This window comes from Carettochelys insculpta, chromosome 3 (genome assembly GCF_033958435.1).
Source record: "Carettochelys insculpta isolate YL-2023 chromosome 3, ASM3395843v1, whole genome shotgun sequence".
NCBI lineage: Eukaryota > Metazoa > Chordata > Testudines > Carettochelyidae > Carettochelys > Carettochelys insculpta.
In genome coordinates, this window is record NC_134139.1 from 201,263,868 (window position 1) to 201,279,196 (window position 15,329).

Consider the following 15,329-nt stretch of genomic DNA (forward strand, 5'->3'; position numbering starts at 1 on the left):
CAAAATCTTTTCGCACCCTACAGCTGCTGAAGAGTTAAAGCTCTGGGTTGGGTTGGCTGAATGTTGGATGACGGTTTTAAAGAAGCACAAATTGGTACGATGAGATGGCACACAAGTTAATAAAGAGACTATCTGAGAACTCATGGAACCGCCCATACACCATCCTTGTAATAAAGGAACTGTCAGAATGTCAACAAAAAAATGTCAAGGAAGGAGAGAGGAAAGACCAGGACAGATGAATAAGAACTATGCTGCAAGCCCTGCGATTTTGCATCAGCAAGAAGAAGGAAGTCACCGAGAGCCTTTTGTTGAACAATGCTCTAGGTAGAAAAGTACTGTTTGGCTCTTTGGTGGCCTTTGTTCACATAACAGGGAGGTGTCATCAGTCTGAGGAGTCCCTGTGCAGTGATTTAGTTCTTCATTTGTATGTCATTTATGGAGGGTTTGGCTGCATTTTGTTTCTGGGGCCCAACATTTCGCAGGCAACCATGCTGGTGCCCACCATGGTGAAAGGGAATTTTTTGTAGATTACAGAAGTAGTGCTGGAGAATGGAAAAGAGTGGAGGGAAGCAGATTACCTGTTCCTGGCTGGCTGCTGGGAATTCTTCTTAGGATAGGAGGGACTCAGTATTGGTCCTGTTGTTGGGCTGAGCTGAGCTGAGAGCTGCAGTTTCCTTAATTGAACACAGTTCAGCAGTTGATAACAACAAGAAGTTCTGTGGCACCTTATAGACTAAGAGATATTTTGGAGCATAAACTTTTGTGGGCAAAGACCCGCTCCATCAGGTGCAGCAGTGTGTCCCATCATTTAGCCAGCAGCAAAAAGCAGGCAGAAACCTGGACCAGGTGTGGTCATTTGGTTAGTATCAGTTGGAGTAAAGCTGCAATACATTTTACCTACAGTTTGTGGCAGGAGAGTAGGACAGTGGGAATACCTGTGTGGACTACAGTTAGAGCATAGGCAATAGCATTATTATCTACATAGGCCCAAATGATTCTAGTGAGGCTTCTGCATCGTAGCTAGGGCGACTAAATGTTCTGAGTATATGGAGGGCATCACAATATTAGGGGTTAAGGCTGATGGAAGGCACTGCTCCATTCTCTTGAAAATCAAGTGGCTCAGCTTTCCACAGATTGGAAAAATGTGAAAATTAAGATGGTGAGCTGGTGATTCTTAAGAACTTTATGAGCATGACTTCAATGTAGGATGTCAGAATTTCTGAACAGATCAAATGTAAAATAATGTAATCAATTGGAAATCTTATCACAGTCTTTTTACTTAAGCAAGTGTAGCCTAAGGACCTGTGCATTTCAACCCCAGGTCTGGGAACTACGAATTGTGGATTACAAAGTGCAGCATGCTGGGAGAACTCCCTAGTTTCTGCCAGGATGTGCACTGCACCTCCAGCAGGGTCTCAGCAGAGAATGAGCTGAAGCACCGTGCAGGCTGCAGGCAGAGGAGCGGGGCTGCTGAACTGTGATCTTGTTTTGTTTTTTTCTACAGAATAAAGCCCGTTCTTGCTGGTTTGTCTGAGTGGGTCTGGTCTGAGGTACAAACACATTAATAAACACAGCAAAGGACACCAAGGAGCCTCAGGCCTAAGTTACATAATAAATTGCAAGGCTTCCCCTATATTGATTAACCTTACAATGGGCTACTGGACAGGCGAGGTAAAACGAGGGTTTTCCTTGTTCTATACCACGCTACGCAGATGACTTTCAAACCAACTTCTAACTGTAGAAACTTCACTGCAGCTTCTTCCCCATTTGTAATCAAGCCTTTTTGCCAGCAGAATTATAGGACTCCCTGTGGCAGTTCAACCAAACAAATGGAAAATACAATCACAAATTTAGGCAATTCATTGAATTATCAAGACTGTTGATTTAATTAATCATCACACACCGATCCAAACAGAAAAGGCAGCTAATAATACTACTTTTTGTGTGTTGAAGTAAGTGCTGACTGCAATAGATCAGAGAATGGTCATTAGGAGGACATAATATTGTTTCCTCTTAGGAAAAGAAACAGAGTTACCCTCACACCTATTTACTGTGGTGCAGACCGAAGGTGCATCTTCATGCCATTTAATACCTGGAATTCCTGTTCTTACACCTAATATAAAGGTGCGTCATGGCCTAGAATGCATGGGGGAAAAAAAAAGAAAAGATAATGCCTATGTTTATAGTAGAGAGCTTGTAGCAGCTGTTCTAAGCCAACTGGACAGAGCTCTCTCATTGACTTCAAAACTCCATGAAACTCCATTCAGATTCAGCTGAACTACATGACCTGTGAAAATATCCACAAATTTCAACCCAGTGGAGTACTTGGCATTGGCCGTTCAAGATTTTTATAAATGAGCTTGTGAAGAACATGTTAATCCTCACTGACGAGATTTGCCATTAAATGTGCAAAGAATTATGGCCAGTTAAGAAAAACCAAAAAGAAGTCCTGTAGCACCTTAAAGACTAACAGATTTATTGGAGCATTAGCTTTCACTGGGAAAGACCTGCTTTATCACTTGCCATTTAAGTAATATGAAACATCAAATAAAGTGCTCTAGTGAAAGCAGGATGGGTTGACTTGGCTGGGCGTCAGTGAATGGGAAACGCCTGTCATCCTCCAGTCACAACTATTATTTACCCCACCTTGTGACTGAAAGTCAACATTTTTATTTTGTGTAAGATCTCCCTGTAGTCCTGGGGCCAACCAGAGGATGACACCTCTCATTCCTGACACCACACATCCACATTTCTTCCCCGCCTTTCTCGTAGACACAGGCCCTCTTGCTTCATTTCTCCTCCATTTCTCTATTCCTCTGAAATTCTTCTCCCCAGCCAGCCAGCACTGCTCTGTTGACCTTTTAAAATTGTCCCCAAATAAAAACAGACACTGATAGATCTTAGCAAGATGCTATCCAGACTTTCACAAATTGGTGTCCCCGGTGGGGCTGAAAGACACTGGCTATTCCCTGGAGCTCTCCAGATGGCAAATGTGAGCAATACTTTCAATGGCTCCAGTCACTCATGCTGCTCAGTTGAATCTTTTTGATGCATCATTTGGCTAAAGAGACTTCTCCCATGTCAGCAAAGACAAGAAATGTGCTCAAGAAAGGATGTGACAACCCCTTTTATGGGAGGCTCACCGCATGGTCCCAGGCCAACTTCTCAGTGCTCCAACACCACCACCCATGCAGCTCTGAAACCAACCCGACTCCCACAGGAACCTCAACCACCACTACTTCCCTATGGCTGGAGAAGCCCCAGCCAAACAGCCCCTGGCAGACACCTGTCTTAGTGTTACATGCCTGTTAGCCCCCAACCCAGACCCCAGTGCTGGATCAACCTCTGGCCCTGGTGCAGGGTCATCCTGTTGCCCTTCTGCCATGGCGATCTGTTGGCCTCCTGCCAGAACTAAGCTGCCACCAGCTTGCTGGAGTGGTCACAGCCTGGATGGGGACCAAAGATCCCCTGGCTTTTTATACTGTTGTGCATTAATGTATATTTCACATAAAGGTTTTCTTTGATTTCCCCACATAGCTGGTGGAGGCCATATCCTCTGTTGAGGTAACCATGGAGCAGTGGGGCTGGTAGCCATCATGGGCCCTGGGGAAAGGTGGGAGAATGGCCTGGTTCTGTGCTCCCAGAAGGGGTGGGGCCAAGGGCTCAAGGGGCAGGGCCAAGAGATGTCAACCCTTAGTGCTACTCAGACCATGGCACTGCCCGTCCCCATTCCCTCACAGCCACATGCATCATTGGAGAAGCACAGCTCCAGGACGTCAAAGGGACCCAGAGCTCTGGCTACACTCCTGTTTAAATAGGAGTAGTGACTGTCGAAGCCCCAGGCCCTTTTGGCTCCCTCACTTCACCCCACCCCCAATGGCAAGCCTGCCCTGCAGTGCTGGAAGCCTACTTAAGAACATAAAAAGAGCTATACTAGGTGAGACCAAAGAGCCATCTCGTCCAGCGTCCTGTCTTCTGAGAGTGGCCAATGCCAGATCAGATACTTTGATTCATCACTATCTGTAACTAAGGGCTTTGAGCTGGAACCAATTCATTACCTGAGCTAAGCCTATAACTCAGTCAGATAGGAAAGTGTGCATATTAATTTTCCATTTCACCAGCTGTTAGAAAGCACGACAGACTCTATTATCAGCCCAAAGCACTTAAAACTTATGAGACCATCTAAGAGGATAACATTAAAAATAATAATGTGGATATGCATTATTTGCCTACTAGCTGCTAAGCTAGTACAGTAGACCAAAACAGTAAGGTCTCAGATTATGCAAGGGTTCTGTTCCATGCACACTCATGCAATCTCGATTTTGCATAAGTGGGATCTGGCTTTTTCCCCAATGGAATGCAAGTTCTACAGCTGGGGAAGTAGCCAAAGGGTAAGGTCTGGAGTTTGGGGGGTAGTGGAGAGAGTTAAGCCTGGTGGTTGTTGGGCATGTGGGAGGTCTGGGAGTGTGGGGATAAGACTGGGGTGTATTTGAGCTGCAGCGGGGTGAAGGGTGGGGTTGAGCCAAGGCTGAGTGAAAGGTCTCAGGCTGCAAGGTGTTTGAACAGGGGCTGCATGCGGTGGGTGGGTTGAGTGGAATCGTGTACTCTGGCTTCGCCTACTCTGAGACCTTATTGTAATACATTCTCTTGTTTCTCTGTGCAATCAAGTGGGCCAGAATGTACTCGTTTTCGGAATGATGGCTGATATTCTCATGTGATTCTTTGACCCCAGTAGCTGTACCTTTAGGAGAAATCTCAAGGATGAATATCTCGCCTGAATTTAAAAAGCTGCAAATGATGCAAATATATAATGTAAATGTGTATGTCACTGACAAGATTAATTCCAACTGTGTAGAGGTTACAATAAATTGACACATGGTTAAAAGCATTGATCTAATTGTGAGCCGATGCCCACGTGCCAGCTAAAGGTCTGGTGGGGCAAAGGGTGTGATGCCGCACCGGTAGCTACGCTAAGCAGCCAGGGCAGGCTGGGTTCTTTGGTTTGCATTTAGTTCGGGTACAGCAGCAAGAGGAAAATACACTTATTAGAGGCTTTAATAATCACTTCTTTATTTATACAAAGATAGAAACAATTTAACTCACAGGTAATTAAAAGGTACACAGAAATATGAATTTGTTAAAACTTTAGTAGCAGTTAATAGGAAAACCGCTGGCAGCGATTTTACAACAGAAGCGGCTGCCATGAGTAAAAGGGATTTTAAACTGACTACCCAAATTTATGAATGAAACCAAGATGGACGCCGAGTTTGAGTGACAGGATAATGATTTTCTTGCGGTTACTAATGTTTAATGAAGGCAATTGCTGACCGCAGCTTGTCAATTAAGGTAAGGACCCCCTGTGGTTTGACAGACAAGATAATGATTTTCTACAGTTCCATGTAAAAGGTAATGGCCGATCGCAGTTTTCTAATAGATCTAAATGGTAAGCGCGTTTTAAAGATAAGATAAGGGCTTCCCGCGGTTTGATTGACAGGCTAATGGTTTTTAGAAGTTTATAGCCAAAAACAGTTGGTACCCGTGGTTTTTAAAGGGGAAACAACACAATTTAACTTAAGAAAATTTTTAGACGAACTAGCTAGCTTAAACTAATACAATTAATGTGTACACAAGAAAGGCACGTCGCAGGTGTGATTTTCACCCCTGCCTCTTAGACCTGGTGGAACCAGTGTCTTTTCCCTCAATTCCTATAGGAAAGAAGTGTAATACAGGTGTAATTCTTACCCCTGCCTCATAGATCTGGTGTGACCAGAATCTTCCTCTCAATCCCTCTGGAAGAAGTAGATACAAACCAGGCGTCCCCAGTCTTGGGAGTCAATACTGGACCTGGCCAGCAGGTGTAGGTGTTTGGAGCTCAAAGGGGGTGGGCTACCAAACCCCTCTTTATACCCCTTTGGTCACATAGGCTTCTTCCTGGTCTCAAATGGCCAGTTGAGGAGGAATGTGTTTGAACCCCAGGTTTCCCAGGGAAGGTGCAAGCTTCAATTTGCACCTGTGAATTGTGGACAATTGGGCACCTTTGGAGGTGATGGGCGGAGGTTCCCCGTTTTTCCTGGGGCGGTGATCAGGCGTGTCGATTACCAATATCAAGCAGAAGGGCGGCCATTAGCTAGCCCATTTACTGTCTGGTTTCTGTGTATGGTAGAGAGTCTGGGTGAGACAGCACATGGCGACCATAGAGCTCAGGGGCTGGAGAGAGCATCTCTCAAACCCTCAGCTGATGGCCGCCATGGAGGACCCCGCTATTTCGATGTTGCGGGATGCAGATCGTCTACACGTACCCTACTTCGACATTGAACGTCGAAGTAAGGAGCTATTCCCATCTCCTGATAAGGATAGCGACTTCGATGTCTCGCTGTCTTACGTCGATTTCAACTTCGAAATAGCGCTCACCAAATGTAGACGCGGCAGGCGCTATTTCGAAGTTGGCACGGCTACTTCGAAATAGCCAGCTAGTGTAGACGCGGCTAAACAGAGAAGAACTAGTAGAAGAAATAGAAGTGGGAGGGAACCTCGGCTGCAGCGACCATGAGATCGTAGATTTCAGGATCCGGATGAAAGGAAGAAGGGTGAGCAGTAACATACAGACCCTTGCTTTCAGAAGAGCAGACTTTGATTCCCTAAGAGACTGGAGCCGTGTCTACACGTGCATGCTACTTTGAAGTAGCGGCACTAACTTCGAAATAGCACCCGTCACGGCTACACGTGTTGGGCACTCTTTCGATGTTAACATCGATGTTAGGCGGCGAGGCGGCGAAGCCGCTAACCCCATGAGGGGATGGGAATAGCACCCTACTTCGACGTTCAACGTCCCGCAATTTCAAAATAGCGGGTTCTGCCATGGCGGCCATCAGCTGGGGGGTTGAGAGACGCTCTCTCTCCAGCCTCTGTGGGGCTCTATGGTCACCGTGTGCAGCAGCCCTTAGCCCAGGGCTTCTGGCTGCTGCTGCGGCAGCTGGGGATCCATGCTGCATGCACAGGGTCTGCAACCAGTTGTCGGCTCTGTGGATCTTGTGTTGTTTAATGCAACTGTGTCTGGGAGGGGCCCTTTAAGGGAGCGACTTGCTGTTGAGTCCGCCCTGTGACCCTGTCTGCAGCTGTGCCTGGCACCCTTATTTCGATGTGTGCTACTTTGGCGTGTAGACGTTCCCTCGCAGTGCCTATTTCGATGTGGTGCTGCACAACGTCGATGTTGAACATTGACGTTGCCAGCCCTGGAGGACGTGTAGACGTTATTCATCGAAATAGGCTACTTCAATGTAGGCTTCACGTGTAGACGTAGCCTGGATGAGCAGGCTCTCTTGGGAAATGAAGATGAAGGGGAAAAGAGTTGAAGAGAACTGGAAGTATTTTAAAGAAGTCTTACTGAAGGCACAGGAACAAACAATCCCGCTGCGTAGTAAGAAATACAAACATGGTAGGCAACCAGCTTGGCTTAACAGGGAAATCCTTAGTCAGTTTAAATTCAAAAAGGATGCATACAAGAAATGGAAAAGTGGACAGTTGACTAAGGAGGAGTATAAACATACAGCTGGAGAATGCCGGGCAGTAATCAGGAAAGAGAAAGCACAATTGGAACTGCAGCTGGCAAGGGATGTGAAGAATAACAAGAAGGGTTTCTACAGGCATGTGAACAATAAACAGGTTATCAGAGAAGGTGTGGGGCCATTACTGGATGAGGGAGGTAACCTAGTGACAGATGATGCAGGTAAAGCTGAAGTACTCAATGCTTTTTTTGCCTCAGTCTTCACAGACAAAGTCAACTTCCCCAAGATGGTCCTAGATGATGCTGTATGGGAAGGTGGAGGGCAGCCATCTGTGGGGAAGGAACAAGTTCTGAGCTATCTAGAAAAACTAGATGTGCACAAGTCCATGGGTCTGGATTTAATGCACTCCAGGGTACTGAGGGAATTGGCAGAGGTCATTGCTGAACCTTTGGCCATTATCCTTGAAGACTCTTGGAGATCAGGGGAGATACCGGATGACTGGAAGAAGGCAAACATAGTGCGCATCTTTAAAAAAGGAAAGAAGAACAATCCAGGTAACTATAGACCCGTCAGCCTCACCTCAATCCCTGGGAAAATAATGGAGGGAATCCTCAAGGAATCCATTTTGGAGCACTTGAAAGAGGGGAAAGTGATCAAAAGTAGCCAACATGGATTCACCTGGGGCAAGTCCTGCCTGACCAATCTGATTAGCTTCTATGATGAGGTAACAAGCTCTGTGGACATGGGGAAGGCAGTGGATGTGATATACCTTGACTTTAGCAAGGCTTTTGATATGGTCTCCCACAACATTCTTGTCCATAAGTTGAGGACATATGGATTGGATCCTTGGACTATAAAGTGGATAGAGAGCTGGCTTGATGGTCGGGCCCAACTGGTAGTGGTCAATGGCTCAATATCTGGATGGTGGAGTGCCACAGGGCTCGGTTCTGTGGAGTGCCACAGGGCTCGGTTCTGGGGCCGGTGTTATTCAACATCTTTATTAATGACCTGGATGAGGGACTGGGTTGCACCCTCAGCAAGTTTGCGGATGACACAAAACTAGGGGGAGAGGTAGATACATTGGAAGGTAGAGAGAGAATTCAGAGGGACCTGGATAAATTGAAGGACTGGGTGTTAGCCGATGGCCAAGGATGTTTGGTGAGGTGCCAGCTATGCCCGTTTTATACCATCCGTGACTTTAACCGCTAGGACGCACTGTCCCTTCGTGGCGGGCAGCCCGGGCCAGGCTGACGGATGCTCCAAGGTCCTAAACACCCATGACTTTAACTGCTAGAGCTCAGAGCCCCTTCGCAGTGGGCAGTCAACACTGACTGACAGGTGCCCCAATGGCAGCACTAAGAGCCTTTCCACACCCGTGACTTTAACCACTAGGATGCACTGTCCCTTCGCGGTGGGCAGTCAGGATTGACTGACAGGTGCCCCAAGAGTTTGCCCCGTGGAGGCGGCACAACTCAATGCTACGCTCTTAGTACTCTTACCTAATGGCCAGGCTTTATAGCCAAAACGGCTGAGGTTCTTTAATTGTGTTGGCTGCTTTACAGTAACCCAGGGAAACAAGTCAGGCTTATGCACAAACGGTTACCAACATTTATTAAACTAGATTCTAATCATGTGGTTACAAAATTGCTAGTGCCTACTTATTTAAATGTATAGATGTTACACTCACAAACAAGTTACAAAACTGAAGCCACAATCCCAAAGAAAGAAAACAAAGTACAGAGCTCTATTTCAAAATATGTGTACACTAAAGATAGGAGATCAGGTGTGGATGCTTCTTACCCTCCTTGCATCTCTCGATTCCAGCGGTGCCAAGCCAGGATCGGTCACTCAATTCCGTGGAAAGACGAATAAGGGACAAGGCTTAGGGACCCCTTTTGCTGCAGAAGCCTTGGGAGGCTGTCACTTATCTGACCAGCAGATAGATAGTGAAAAGCACTCAAAAATCATGGTGCTGTAGGTCCCATACTTATATCTCTGTACTCCTTTATTCTCTTTCTCCTTTCTTATGCCAAATTGGGGCTGGTCTGTCGGGGTGATGCCAGCTTTCGCAAGAGTAGTTTACACTTGCAAGAGAGAGAAACAATAAGTTTTGACTACTGGACATTCCTTTTATTAGGGTAAATATTTTCCTACCGAGGATGTTAGTGTGTGTGCATCACGTTATTTAGTAGGGGCTAAGAGCCTTGTCTGTCACAGCTTCTCTGTCTGCTGTGAGCCTAATCATTGTATAGGTTCCCAGAGGCACATTGTAGCAGCACACCTGTGCTTTCTCACAGCTTCAAAGGCTGTGCTGGAATGTACGTTAAGTGCCCTGTTGTTTTGGCTCCCTTGTTTTCCCAGTAATGCTGGTCTGAGAGGGGGCTGGCTGTCTGGCTACACTGGGCCAAAAGAAATCTGATGCAGTTCAATAAGGAGAAGTGTAGAGTCCTGCACCTGGGGCTGAAGAATCGCAAACATGGTTACAGGCTGGGGACCGCCTGGCTCAGCAGTAATACAATGGAAAGGGACCTAGGGGTTATGGTGGATGAAAGGCTGGATATGAGTAAACAGTGTGCCCTTGTAGCCAAGAAAGCCAACGGCATACTGGGGTGCATTAGGAGGAGCAGTTGGAGCACATCTATAGAAGTAGTTATTACTCTTTATTCGGCACTGGTGAGTTTTGGGCCCCCAGTATAAAAAGGTTGTGGATTTGCTGGAGCAGGTTCAGTGAAGGGCAACAAAAATGATTAAGGGTCTGGCGCACAAGACCGATGAGGATAGGCTGAGGGATTTGGGCTTGTTTAGTTTACAGAAGAGAAGACTTAGAGGTGATTTAATAGCAGCCTTCAACTTCCTGAAGGGGAGCTCTGAAAAGGAGGGTGAGAAACTGTTCTCAGTGGTGTCAGATGGCAGAACAAGGAGTAATGGTCAGAAGTTGAAGAGGGAGAGGTTTAGGTTAGATATTAGGAAAAACTACTTCACCAGGAGGGTGGTGAAGCACTGGAATGCGTTGTCTAGAGAGGTGGTGGATTCTCCATCCCTTGAGGTTTTTAAGTCCCGGCTGGACAAGGTCCTGACTGGGATGACTTAGTAGGGGTTGATCCTGCTTGAAGCAGGGGGCTGGACTAGATGACCTCCTGAGGTCCCTTCCAGCCCTGTGATTCTGTGATTCTGTTAAGTAGGGTGTTGGGAGTGTATTAATGAAGTGCTGCAGTACATATGCAGCAGTTCATTAAGCAAATTCCACCCCCTGTCCCCATCCCCGCCCCGACCCCTGGTGGCAACTTCGAAGAGTTAAACTTCAAAGTGCTGGCTCGAGTCTAGCTGCAGCTCACCCGCCGATACTTAGAAGTCCTTTAACCCCTCAACATGTGGATTACTGGTGGGTGAGCTAGATGCAAGCCAGCACTTAAAAGTTTAACACTTCAAAGTTGCTGTAGGGGGGAATTTGCTTAATGAAGTGCTGCATAAGCACCTCAGCACTTCATTAGTAAACTCCCAACGCCCTATTTACCATCCTCCCTTTGAAGTAGGGAGCTAGTGTAGACAAGCCCAGTAAGAAGAGACTGAGAGTTCCCAAAAGCTCAGATTTAATTCACCAAAGCCTCAGTTTGTGCCTCTGATAATCAAATCTGCACCATGTGCTGAGTCTGAGCCACCTCTCCACTCGCTTGTAGGGAATCCTCTGCTGATGTCCAGGCAGCCTCTGCCTCTGCTGTGGATCACGCTAGGCAGCCAATTCACTGATTAAACTAGTCAGTTAACTCACATGTGAACAGGCTTGAAGAAACCCTATTACAAGAAAATCCAAAAAACAAACAAAAAAAACCAACCCCCCCAACCAAAAACAGAACAAAACAAAACAAAACAAAAAAACCAACAAAAAATAAACAAACAAAAAACCCCTTCCCTGAGAATAGGAGAGCGGAAAGGCCTTTCTACCCGTTACTATATTAACGGAGAAGATGAAGAATCATACTGAGAAAAGAAACTGAAACAATTTGACTAAATGCAAAGCAGCGTCTAGAGCAGACAATTAACACAAAAGAAGGGATTTTCCCTCCCAGGTTCTCCTGGCTCCAGGGTGCCCGTATCTCCAATGGCCACATACGGGATGTGGGGGCGGGTGGGGCTTCCCCTCCCCCTTCCCTGAGCCTTGGGGAAGGGGCAGAGAGGGAGCAGCCATGGTGCTCAACTGCCCCCTCTTCACCGAGCCTCGGGGAAGCAGAATAGACAGGCAGCCACTGCGCTCCCCACCCTTCCCCCCTCCCTGATCCTCAGGGAAGCGGTAGGGATGGAGCAGCCGGGGTGCTGCCCTGAGCCTCGGGGAAGGGGAAAGTAGCTAAGCTGCCGGCTGCCTCTGTTGTGGAGAGCACGTACTGACAAAACAGCACATGCTCTCCAGCAGGCAGCTGCATCTGCGCAGCAAATATGGGACAATTCCTCCCTTTTATAAAGTAAGTCGGGACACCTTTTTGGTGTCCCAAATACGGGACTGTCACGCCAAAAACAGGACGGATGGTCACTTTACCTTGCTTTAAGTAGCATTGCCCGTGGTCCCTGGTAGAGGGTTAACAACCTGCTGCAGAGTGAGGAACAACAGTCTGCTCCCTGCTCCTGGTTCATCTTCCAGCTCACACGGGCCTTAGAGAAGCATCCGCACTGCCTGCTTACTCATGAAATCTGGCCCCAAACTACGGGACCCAACTCCAGAAACTTCTGGGCAAATGGTAAATCTGCCCAGCAACTGTAACACTCTTACCTCCCCTCCCAGGGGTCTCTTAAAGATATAGCTCCCTCTTAGGTGCATCGGTTGCACAAACATAAAGGGTGCCCATAAAGGAAAAACTTTTATCCGTCACCATCACATCGCACTGCATCGGTAGCCATTGCATCAGTAGCCATCTCCTGCAATCATGAGCAATCAGGGTAGTGATCTGCCTAGTAGTTCTCAGGGTCGTTAAAGAGCTCCAGGGTGCATTCATCAGGGGATTCTGGATCTTCTTGCAGTTTGGAGAGAGGAATCAGTGGCAAGGAGACTTTAGGTGGCCAAGAGAAATGTGGACCTCTATGATCGCAAGTCACACAAGGTGACCGGCAGAGGTTATTCCTGGGACTCTACGCAACGTCAGGTGAAGGTGAAAGAACTCTAGCAGGCCTATCACAAAGTCCAGGAAACCAACTAGCAGTCAGAGTCATCTCCACAGATCTGCCGCTATTATGAACAGCTGCATGTGCTTATTGGGGTCAACCCCACCATGGAGCCCAGTCTTAATTATGAAGCTCGTGGAGGCCATGGTCTGGGGACAGGAGTGATCCAAGAGGAGCTGGGGGCCCAGGAAGAAGAGGCCAATGGACAGAAGCAAGGAGGCAGTGAGCAGGGGCCTGAGGAACTTATTCCCAACAGCCTGGAGCTCTTTGCCCTAGATCTGGAATTGGTCCTCTCTATGCTGGTCCCTGAGCCCCCTGGACCAAGCTGTTCTAGTGAGTATTTTTTTCTGAATGCTACAAGCGGGTTGTGGGTGGGTATAGGAATATGTGTTGATATGAGCACAGGTTTTCCATGTGTCTCTGCCCCTCAGAAGAGCATGTTAATACTTCTGGGGATGGAGTACTTCTCCTTTTTAGAGATCTCCTTGAGGCCTCGTCCAGGCACTCGTATTTTTTGCACAAGGTTTTTTGGGCAGGCCTGCCTTATTGTGGCTTCCACAGTAGCTCCCCTTGCCACGCCAGGCAACAAGAGAGTGGTCTGGTGTCATGGCACCACATTGCAATTTGGCAAATTTTCCAGGCTTCTTGTCACAGAGGATGAACAGCTTTTCTTTGCTGATATCTGTTAGTTTTAGGAGGGTGATGGCTTCTTGGGCTTCTTTCCAACCTACCAATTTCAGTGCTTTGATATCTAGTGCTACACTTTGTTTGTCTAGCAGGCAGGAGCTTAACACTGTCCCTGTGTTATAGCAGGTGAGTGGTCTTTTTGATCGCAGCAATTCTGTCATTATCTGTCCCACTTTTGCACATTTTCCTATCAATATATATTGCTATATGTGATTGTGACAATATGACAATCCTAGTATTTGGCATAATGGACAGTTCAAATTGGAGATGCAGACCCCACAGAGAATGGGTAGATGATACAGTAGATTGGTGCAGACCTAGTCTACAGAAATTAAGCCACTCTGCACTGGACAGGGAAAGATGGAAAGAAATAGTGAGAGAGGCATCAGACACCAACGGGTACTGAGCCCATGGTTGTTGTTGCTGTTGTTAATGATGAAGATGATGATGACACTATGAACCTGCTTTGTGCAGCTGTGTCCACTTGTACGCCAGTTAAGAAAACAAGGTGATCTTGCCAAAGGTCAGAGTAGATTGCTGTGTGTTCACGGTGTTTTACTTTGGCGTAGCTTACGAAAGTTAATTACCCCAAGCTTTAAAAAAAAAAAATCCTTCCACTTTTTTAACAAAGAATATGAACACTTAACTCCTGCTTCCATGGACACACTCAGGGCATGAAATCTGTCCTGAGTCCTCACCCCATAGATAAGCCCCTGATTACTAGCTCCTAGTTACCAAACCCTCTCTAACCCTAAGAAAGGACTCAAACATTTCCTGGAGCCCAGCCTCTTCTAACACCCCCTGCAATATGCCCTTCCCAATGTCAACTTTGATGTGAGGGTTCAGACGTTCTGTACTCCTGTGGCAGGGAGAGATTAAGGTCTCCTTATTAAAGAAGGGGGAACCTAGTCATATTTCTCAAATGTTTTCTTTTTTTTTTTTACTTATGCCTTGCTGTTAGTCCAGTTTGCTAAGTGGAAGACCAAGGCGGCTAAGGAAAGCTGGGCCTCCATCTGGAGTATCAGCCTTGCAATAGGATACAGCCCCATCTGCTGGACTTCAGCAACAGTGCAAGGAAGCCACTGCCCAGCAAAGCGTGGGATGAGATTTTCCATGTATAGCCCGCACGTCTCAACTTCTTGGGTGTGTTCTAATGGCAATGGTTAAATTCTCACCACTTCTGGAGCAGGATCGGATGAGGCTGTTGGGGCTGAGACTGAAACAGCACTGCCATTTCCCCTTTGGAGACTAGTTCTCTCCTCTCTCAGGACTAGCAGGGGCACAGTTCTGATCTCTTTTATACAAATGTTGCTCCAGCACATCTGGGACATAAGTAGAATGGCAAACAGAATTCACAGATTCAGAGACTCATAGATTCTAAGGCATGGCCAACCCATTGTGATCATCTGTTGACACTTCCTATCCAATCAGAGCTGTAAAGAGGCACTTTAGCACCCAGGGGGCAACCGATCACATTTTCATTTTTCTCTATTGTTTTTCCATCATACTGTTTCCTCCCTGAAGCTTTGAGACCTGGGGAGCTGCCTGGCTTGCCCTCCCATGCATAAGGGCATAAGAGACTGGAGACAGAGGGGGGATTTAGCCAGCAGAGGCATGTCCACATGGCCTCTGCTGTGCTGGCACCCCCTTCTGCTAGCAGTGAGCTCTCATGTGGCTATGGTAATGAGCTTCAGGAGTATGCAAATAGGCAGCCATTTGCAATCCCAAGAAGCTCACTTTGCATAGCTCTGCTGGCAGTGGCACTGGGCAGAGCTCTGTGTAGATCCAGACTGTATTTTCACTGGGGAGAGAATGCCTGCATCTCCTTCAGGTCCCACCTGCATGATGAAATGTTTGGAGGGCTTTGCTGCCATTTCCATTCCTCTGAGAGAACGTGCTGCACAGGGCCACGTCTGGAAGCTTTGCCACAAGTGACGGGAGATGGGTGATGGGGCAGTTTCAGAGCAGAGGGAGGGCTGAGATGCC